The sequence below is a fragment of the Trichechus manatus genome, unplaced genomic scaffold (genome assembly GCF_000243295.1).
Source record: "Trichechus manatus latirostris isolate Lorelei unplaced genomic scaffold, TriManLat1.0 scaffold00300, whole genome shotgun sequence".
In the NCBI taxonomy this organism is placed as follows: Eukaryota; Metazoa; Chordata; class Mammalia; order Sirenia; family Trichechidae; genus Trichechus; species Trichechus manatus.
Window position 1 is genome coordinate 867,783 of NW_004444236.1, and position 10,401 is coordinate 878,183.

The window sequence follows — 10,401 nt, forward strand, 5'->3', positions numbered from 1 at the left end:
TTCTGCTTCCTGGTTCCTTGGAGATCTCCACGTGTCTTGACATTTATCTTACTCCATCTCGCCTCTGCTTGCTTGTTTAATCTTTTATATCTCAGAAAAGATTGACTCAAGACATTCCCTTTACTAATCCTGCCTCATTAACATAACAAACACAGCCCATTTCCAAATGGGATTATAACCACAGGCAGAGAGGGTAGGATTCACAACGCGTATTTTTGGAGGACATAATTCAATCCACAACAACCAGCAATGCCAATTTTATTAAACATTTTGTGGAAGATGGAAATGAGTGTTATAAATTGTACATACAGCACATGGCAAAATTAAACTTTCCCATTAATCATCTTCATTCTTCCTGACTTTCTACACTGCTTTTTACAAGTGCTCTCTTTCTCGAACATCTGTCTCCTCTAGAGCCTCTAACCAAAACAAACAAAAAAAAAACCCATTGCCACTGAGTTGATTCCAACTCATAGTGACCCTATGGGACAGAGTAGAACTGTCCCGTAGGGTTGCCAAAGAGCGGCTGGTGGATTTGAACTGCCGACGTTTTGGTTAGCAGCCACAGCTTTAACCACTGCACCACTAGGGCTCCAGAGCCTCTAAAGAGCCCCTGTATAAGCTACAACAGTCAGTTCTTCCTACTTCATAGAGTCAACCATCCTGACAATCTCCTACCTTAAAAGAATGATTAGGGGGCATTTATTGACACAGGTGCACTCACCCACCCACCCACACCCACACCCACACACTCACACACACACACCTACACCCACACACACAGATGCAGGATTTTGAATCCCATCAAGTAAACTATTGACCACCACAACTTGCTTTCAGAAAAGAAAGGGTATAGCTGAATAGGAGCCCATCCATTCCAAAAAGGAATACATTCTGAGGAACACTGACAGATAAGATAGATATTGACCTCTTTAGTAATAAGAAAAATCAGTCTTATTGTCCTCAGTAGAATAGATTCAATCATTTGTTCTCCCATTCTTAGTTCATGATTTCACCTCATTCTTCAGTGAAGATAGAAGCCATTAGACATGAAGCCCCACATCTTCTTACCAGCAAACCTACAAAACTCCCTGCTCATATACACCCATCATATCCTTCCTCCCTACGCTACAACAGGGAAAAGGAAACTCTTCCCATCAAAGCCCACTCTTGCCTTTGAGTTCTGGACTTCATTTTTTCTTAATTTCTAGAGGAGTCCCTGGGTGGGGGGAGACCTGGTGGAGTAGTGGTTAAGAGCTTGGCTGCTAACAAAAGGCTGGCAGTTTGAATCCACTAGCCACTCCTTGGAAACCCTATGAGGCAGTTCTACTCTGTCCTATAGGGTGGCTATAAGTCAGAATTGACTAGATAGCAATGGGTTTGATTTTTTGGCTTGGTTAAGATGTACAAAGGAATCCCTGAGTGGCACAAATGGTTCAGCACTCAACTATTAGCCAAAAGGTTGGTGGTTGGAACCCACCCAGAGGTGCCTGGGAAGAAAGGCCTGGCAATTTGCTTCTGAAAGGTCACAGCCACTGAAAGCCCTACAGAGCAGTTCTGAAACCCATGGGATCACCATGAGTCAGAATTGACTCAACAGCAACCTTTTTTTCCAAGGATCTTGGCCTCAAATCATTCCTTTCCTCTCCTGAACCTCCAGACTCTCCCTCCTTCCTGGACTACCTTCATTGGCATAAAAACACAGCAATAACAACAATTCTTCATTGACCCACGTCTCTCTGCAACTCTTGTCTTCAGCTTCTACACTACTCCGTTTATAATCAAACTTCTTGAAAGGACTCTTCACACATGCCGTCTCTACTTCATAAACTCTCATTCACTCTTATGCTACTATATCTGGCTCCTGGCCTCCCCACTCACTGAAACCATTCTTGCCAAGCACTCATCGGCCTTCATGTTATACAAAATTCAGTGAATACTTCTCTGTCCTCATCTAACTATACTTCTCAGCAAAAGCACTCCATATTCTTTGAAACCCTCTTCATTTCTGTTTCCAAAAATCACCCTCTTACTGTTTCTACTCAGTTTTCTCTCACAGTTCTGCCTCCTTTACCTAAATTTCAAACTTATTCCCAAGGGCTTAGCCTAAGCCCTTTCTACTTTTGTCTCTACATTCTTTCCCTAAATGATCTCATCAATTCCCACTGATTCATGTATGATCATTACATGGAGGCCTCTCAAATTTATATCTGAAGCCGTTGAGTGCTCTGAGCTCAAGGCTCATATGCAACTTCCCACCAGGACCTTCTCTTGGATCGCTTTCATACATCTCACACATCAATGGGACTCTGGACTTTCATTCAAGCCTATTTCTTCTTCCTTCTTCCAAACATCCCCAAATCTGTTAATGGTCATCCAGCACTTAAGCCAGAGATGTCCTTGATTCCTTTCTTCCCTTCATCACCCACATCCAAACCATCAACAATTCTAATCATTTTTTATCTTCAAAATACCTTGCAAACCCATATTCTTCTATGGGTACTGCCATTACATTATTCCCAAGACAGTGATATCTTCCACACTCATGACGTATTGCAGTGACCTCCTTACTGTTCTACTAGGTCCTCTCTTCTGAACTCCTACCTATGAGGCAACAGCCTTTGCATAATCTCACTCTTGTTTCTCTCCAGTCTGCCTGGGCTCGCTCTTCTCCACCCATACTTAACTCAGGACCTCAGTGCTACCTGTCCCTCTGCCTTGGTGTACCCTTGGTATAAAGATAGGTATCTCTCCCTGCTTTTCTCTTTGTTACCAACTGACAGAGGATTCTTCTTAACCTTAACTGAAGGAGGTCCCTCCTTCAGCCTATATCTAAGTGTCTTAGTCATCCGGTGCTGCTATAACAGAAATACCACAAGTCGATGGCTTTAACAAAGAGAAATTTATTTTCTCACAGTCTAGTAGGCTAGAAGTCCAAATTCAGGGCATCGGCCCCAGGGGAGGTCTTTCTCTCTCTGTCAGCTCTGGAGGAAAGTCCTTTTCATCCGTCTTCCCCTGGACTAGGAGCTTCTCCACACAGGAACCCCAAGTCCAAAGGACACGCTCTGCTCTTGTCACTGCTTCCTTGATGGTATGAGGACCCCACTCTCTGCTTGCTTCCATTTCTTTTTATCTCTTGTAAGATAAAAGGTAGTGCAGGCCACACACCAGGGAAACTCCCTTTACATTGGATCAGGGATATGACCTTAGTAAGGGTGTTACAATCCCACCTTAATCCTCTTCAACATAATCCAATCCTGCCTCATTAACCACAGGCAGAGATTAGGATTTACAACATATATGAAAATTACAATCACAAAATGGAGGACAACCACACAAGACTGGGAATCCTGACCTAACCAAGTTGACACATATTTTTGGGAGACACAATTCAATCCATGATACTAAGTCTATTATTTATTCCCTGCATAACAGATTACAGGTTATAGCCATTTTGTTTAGGTTTTTGTTTTTTCCTTTGTCTACATGCTTTTGTCATTCTCCTCTATTAAAGTACATTCTTCATAAAGGTCAGGACCTTGTCAGTCTTGTTCATCATTACTTTCCCAGTTCCTAGGATCATGCCTGGCATGCAATATTGCCATATATGGTAATAAGATAAAGAAATAATAAATTTATTATAAATCTACAGTAAAATGATGACCTCATTATCAATTAATGTATCACCTATTATGTGCCAGTCATTGCAGAAACAAAAGACAAGCATATACGGCATGAGGGCAATGGTGGGTTCAGTGGTAGAATGCTCACCTCCCATTCAGGAGACCCAGATTTGATTCCCAGCCGATGCACCCAGCATGCAGCCACCACCTGCCTGTCAGTGGAGGCTTGCATGTTGCTATGTTATTGAGCAGTCGAGTTTTCAGACTAACACAGTCTTAAAAGAAAGGCCGGGTGATGTACTCCCAAGAATCAGCCAATGAAAACTCTATGGATCACAAAGTTCAGATCCCACTGTGCATGAGGTCATCATGAGTCTGGGCTGACATAACAGCAACAAGCAGTACAGTGAGCGCTATGATAGAGAAACACATGGGATACTAAAGGCATCCAAAGTTTGGGCACCTGATTTAGATGAAGCAGAAAGGGAGGTAAGTCAAGAAAGGCTGCATAGCGAAGTTGATATCTCAGAGGATGTTTTAGGTTATCAAGTGAATACATACAGAAGGGGCACTCCAAGCAGAGTAAAGATAAATTGTACAAATCTGAGAAGACATATGGGCTCTTGTGATTCTTCTCCATCTAACTCCAACCAGAAGTGTTTAAACCAAGGGCTCCACTTGCTGTTCCACGTACACTTTCCTTTTCTTCACACAAAACTAGAAAAATGGGCCACATTTCAGACTATCACCTCCTTCCAACCCTCTGCCTCCAGGAAGTACCATCTGTCTTTATTTACTCAGGCACCCCTCCTTTAAAAGAGATATTCAATCCTCCTTTAAGTGTGCATGTTTCAAACGAAAGTCACAACCTGGAATACTTTCTCTGAGTGGAAGTTTGCTACATTAACCTGAATGAGAAAATCACAGCAAAGATGATTGCTGTGGTATCAGAATATCATTTACTCAAGAGCTTCTCGAAGGTGAACAAGTCTCTTGAGCACATGTGCCGGTAAAATCAAGACGGGTGCTCCTTGGTCTTTCTTGGTGCTCAGCGAAGGCAGAGCTTCAACAACCCAAGAGCCAGAACCGCAGTCCAGGAACCTTTTGGAACAGTGTGTTTATGATAGATAAGTTTAGTTATGACTGTACAATTTGAGTGGCTGTGTGGTTAAACTTGCTCTATCAAAACCCTTGTGATTTAAAACAAAACAAAAAGCTGGAGTACGAGGTCCCATTGTTTCTAGTGACTCATGCAACCCCTTGTGTATCAGGGGAGAACTGTGCACGTGGAGTTCTCAATGGCCGTAATTTTACAGAAGTAGCTCACCAGGCCTTTCTTCTGCAGCACTGCTAGGTCAGCTGCCAACCTTCTGGTTGGTCCAAACCAAAACCAAACCTGTTGCCGTTGAGTCGATTCCTTCTTATAGTAGAACTGCCCCATAGGGTTTCCAAGGAGCACTGGTGGATTCGAATGCCGACCTTTTGGTTAGCAGCCATAGCTCTTAAGCACTACGCCACCAGGGTTTTCTCTGGTTAGCCAAAATCAAACCGTTTGTACCACCCAGGGACCTTTGGAGTATGAGGTAGTTAGTGGGTATTAACCAGAATCTGAGTAGAATCATCATTTTCTAAAGCCTAAGATCTATGAATTCACAGGTGTCATTACTGAGTTGTATTTAGTTTAAAAAAAAAAACAACATGATGCTTCCATCTTAAGGAATTGGAATTCTCCTTAAAAACACAGAAGTTAAAAACAGAAGAACCTTGAGAAATAATCTGGTTCACTCCTTGATTTTATAAGTCAGGACACCAAAGGCCAATAATCCATCGAGACCATACTATAATAGGGTGTTGAAAGTGACCAAAGGAATTCTGCCTTAACAGCCTTCTCCAGCTGCTACAGCCCTTGAGGCCGTAGGTACATGTCTGTCTGTCTGCACTGCATATGCAGACAGGCTGCACCTCAAACTTCCAGACAACCACTAAACTGTTAGCAATGAGACGCAGACACCCACTGGCATCAACCATTCTATGGATGCTACATTCATCTGTGATCGAGCCGGACACATGAGACATTTACGTAGTGTCGGCAAAGTGAAAGCCATTAGTATTATTTATAGAAGGCAAATATTAAACAATAACAACAGATTCCCAAAGGAGAACCGCTTACCCTTCCCCAATTGCCCATGTCCATTCTTATGTCACTGGGCAGGCTCACTGTGGTTCAGATTCGATGTCGTGTTCAAGTTACTGCTGCCTCCGGCTACTACTACACTGCTCAGGGGGCCTGCATGGCTCCTGAGCCTTCTGCTCTGCCACCGGGCCTTGATGGGCCTAGCTGCCGGCTGGAAGATCCCTGCACAGGATCTCGCAAGCCTCTGCCACTGGGCCCTTCTAAGCCTTTGCTGCCAGCTCCTGCCAAGCTACCCAGGTCTATGGGGCTCTCTTGCTGCCACACTACCCGAGCCCCCGGTCCCCAGGGGGAAGGTGTGCAACCCCAGCACAGAGCTCAGTTAGGCCTCTGTCCTGCACGGGCAAGTGTCCTGCACAGGCAAGCTCTGCTGACAAACCTCCTGCCCAAAGGTACTCAGCTAGCATTCCATATGCTGAGAGGCTCACTGCCACTGATTCTTGCTGTCTTCAGCATTTGCTTTTTCTTCTGGGTCTAGGAGGTTCTCAGCGCAGGGACCCTGGGTTCTTGGTCCAAAGGACATGCTCTGCCCCATACTCTTCTTCTTGATGGTAGTGAGGTCCCCCTGAATCTCTGTGGAATTGGCCCTTTTAACCCTAGCAGGATGGTAAAACCGACCAATACCCTTGGTAGGCCATGGTCACCTTATTTTCATAGTCATAGTAAACTGTCCAATCCCTGCAAGGCTTTTACACACCTTATTTGCATGGTTCCAGCCAATCATTCTGTGGGATTTACAAGACCATAGCTAGAAAGGCCACGTAAAAGCAATTCACTGAACTACAGAGGCCCAGGTCAAACACCACCCAGTTAGCAGCCTTCTCTACCGCAGGTTCATTTTCCTACGTGACTGTGTCCACGTGGGTGACCTGTCAAGAATCCTGCTTTTTCTTTTCTTTCTTTTTTCCATCTCCACTAATCTTCTCTTTGTTTCTATTACAACCACAAATCCACATTCTTTTGTGCATGTGATATAATACATTCTAGTATCCCTTACTCTAGCTAGTTACTAAATTATTCCCAACACACCAGTGTTTTGACTTCGTTTTGATCAAGTCATTAGTCCGCTTCTGACTTCACTTCCATGTTTACCTAGCTTAGCTTCTATGGCCTACCATGTGCCGGCATCCTAAATCTCTCTGCAGTTGTCCTTATGGTTTAGTTTCCTAGGGCTGCCGTAAGAAACTATCACAAACTAGGTAGATTAAAAACAATATAGTGAGAGATCAAGTTACTGGGCTGAGGGCTGGGGGACCATGGTCTCCAGGGACATCTAGCTCAACTGGCATAACATAGTTTTTAAAGAAAATGTTTCACATCTTTGGTGAGTAGCATCTGGGGTCTTAAAAGCTTGTGAGTGGTCATCTAAGATACTCCACTGGTCCCACCTCATCTGGAGCAAAGGAGAATGAAGAAAACCAAAGGCACAAGGGAAAGATTAGTCCAAAAGACTAATGGACCACAACTACCACACCCTCCACCAGACTGAGTCCAGCACAACTAGATGGTGCCCAGCTACCTCCACCGACTACTCTGACAGGGATCACAATAAAGGGTCCCAGACAGAGTTAGAGAAAAGTGTAGAACAAAATTCAAATTCACAAAAAACACCAGACTTACTGGTCTGACAGAGACTGGAGAAACCCCAAGAATATGGCCCTCGGACACCAACTGAAGTCACTCCTGAGGTTCACCCTTCACCAAAGATTAGACAGGCCCATAAAACAAACAAAATACACGTAGCTTAACCATGTATATGAGACTAAATGGGCACACCAGCCTAGGGGCAAGGATGAGAAGGCAGTAGGGGACAGGAAAGCTGGATGAATGCAAATGGGGAACCCAAGGTCAAGAAGGGGAGAGTGTTGACACGTCATGGGGTTGGCAACCAATGTCACAAAACGTGTATTAATGGTTTAATGAGAAACTAATTTGCTCTGCAAACCTTCATCTAAAGCACAATAAAAAGAAATACACACACACACACACACACACACACACACACACACATATATATATATAAGTTTATTCTCTCAGAGTTCTGGAGGCTAGAAGTCAGAAATCAAGGTTATCAGTAGAGCTATGCTCCCTCCAAAGCCTATAGCAGAGGATCCTTCCTTGCCTCTTCCAGCTTCTGGTAGCCTCAGGTGTTCCTTGGCTTATGACAGTATAACTCCAGTCTTTGCCTCTGTCTTCATATGGGGGTCTTCTGTCTGTGTCTGTCTGTGTCTCTTCTCCTCTTCTTATAAGGATACCAGTCATATCAGATGAGAGCCCACCTTATTTCAGTATGACCTCATGCTAATTTAAGTAATTCCTTCTCTCAAGATGTTATTTCCAAATAAGGTCGCATTCACAGGTACTGGGGGTTAGGACTTGAACATAACTCTTTGGGGCATATAACTCAACCCATAACACTTCCATCAAACTTGCTCTCCTTCCTCACAAGCTGTAACTCTGGGTCCCTTAAACTCTCAGCTTTCTCCTTGTTTGTACCCAGACTTCTGATTGCTGCTAGAGAAAATCACACAACTGTAAACTCATAACAAATGCCATCTGGGTTCTCCACATTGCTCCACAAATCTATTATGTTTCCTAGTTGGCTGAGATTCTCCAAATTTCGGTAATGATTAAGAGTTCTTCCCTCTCCTCCTATATTTGATCCCTCTATATCTGGGCTTACTATCAGCAAATTATTCAAATTCCCACTTCATAGAAAATGTGGAATGCATTAAACAGGAACTCCCTCGACTTCCTAACTAGTGGGTTGAATCCAAACCAAAAACCAAACCCATTGCCATCGAGTCAATTTTGACTCTTATCCAGCCTATAGGACAGAGTAGAACTTCTCCATAGGGTTTCCAAGGCTGTAATCTTTACAGAAGCAGACTGTTACATCTTTCTCCCATGGAGCAGCTGATGGGTTCAAACCACCAACCTTTCGGTTACACAGCCAAGCGTTTAACCACTGTACCACCTGGCTGAATAATGGCCCCCAAAAGATACATCCAAGTCCTGTTAAGGATCTCAAGATGAGATCGTTAGAGGTGAGCCCTAAATCCAATGACTGGTGTCCTTATAAGAGAAAAGCAGAGGGAGATTTGAGACACAGACAAGAAGGCCATGTGAACACAGAGATTGGAGATTTGCATCCCTAAACCAAGAAACCTGGAGCCACCAGAAGCTGGAAGAGGCAAGGAAGGATCTTCCTCTACAACCATTAGAGGGAGAAAGATCCTGCTGACACCTTGATTTTGGACTTCTGGCCTCCCAAACTGTGAGAGAATAAATTTATGTTGTTTTTAAGTCACCAAGTTTGTGGTAATTTGGCATGGGGGCCTTAGGAAACAAAAATACTAGCCAAGCTGACACTTACCTACACACATACCTGCCCTGTCCTCTTTCTCTTGTGTTGTAATAGCAAGGGTGGATACCTCCTATTTATGTCTCCAGGGAGGTTGTGAATGCCACAATAAGGCACTGTGGTTAATTAATAGTGCAAGTCCCACACCAGACTACCTGGGTTTGAATCCTAGCTCCCCCACAGTGCAAATGGTTAAAGTGCGCAACTGCTAACTGAAAGGTTAGAGGTTCAAGTTTACCCGAGGTATCTTGGGAGAAAGGCCTGGTGATCTACTTCAGAAAAATCAATCATTGAAAACCCTGTGGAGCACAGTTCTACTCTGACACACATAGGGTCATCAGGAGTCTGAAGTGAGTGACTCAACAACAAGTGTATAACTATATAGACACTTTCATTTTACCTTATTTAATTCTAGGTATTGTTTGGTCCATTTTCTAGATGAGGAACTCGAGCCTCAGACAGAACTAGTACTTGCCCCAAGTCACACAAGACCTCAGATTCAAACTCACGTCTGTGTAACCCCCATCCAGTTGCTCCTTCCACTATGCTAAGGGTTTTCAGCTTCTCTTATCATAATACCTCATGCTTCACTAATTGTTCTCTCAACAAAACTGGGCCTTACCATCAAAGAAGCAAAACCATACAACTTCCAAGGAGGACATAAACCCAAAACCCATTGCTGTCAAGTCAATTCTGACTCATAGCGACCCTATAGAACAGAGTAGAACTGCCCCATAGGGTTTCCAAGGAGCAGCTGGTGGATTCAAACTGTCGACCTTTTGGTTAGCAGCTGAGCTCTTAACCACTGCGCCACCCAGGCTTAATATTTCCCATAATGGAACAGAATGTCTTTAAACTTCTCTATGTCCTCCTTGGAGCCCAGCTGCTCCTTGGAAACACTATGGGGCAGTTCTACTATGTTACTGACTCGAAGGCACATAACAAAAACAAAAATTAAGGCATGGAGCCCTGGTGGCACAGTGGTTAAGAGCTTGGCTGCTAACCAAAAGGTCAGCAGTTCGAATCCACTAGCTGCTTTTTGGAAACCCTATGGGGCAGTTCTCCTCTGTCCTACAGGGTCACTATGAGTCAAAATTGACAGCAGTGGGGGACTCCGGCAAGATGGCACTCTAGGCAGAAGCACCACGCTGTCCCTCCACAACAAAGATCCGAAAAACTAAGCCAAACAGAGAATCAACAATCCTGAAACCCTAGAACATCAA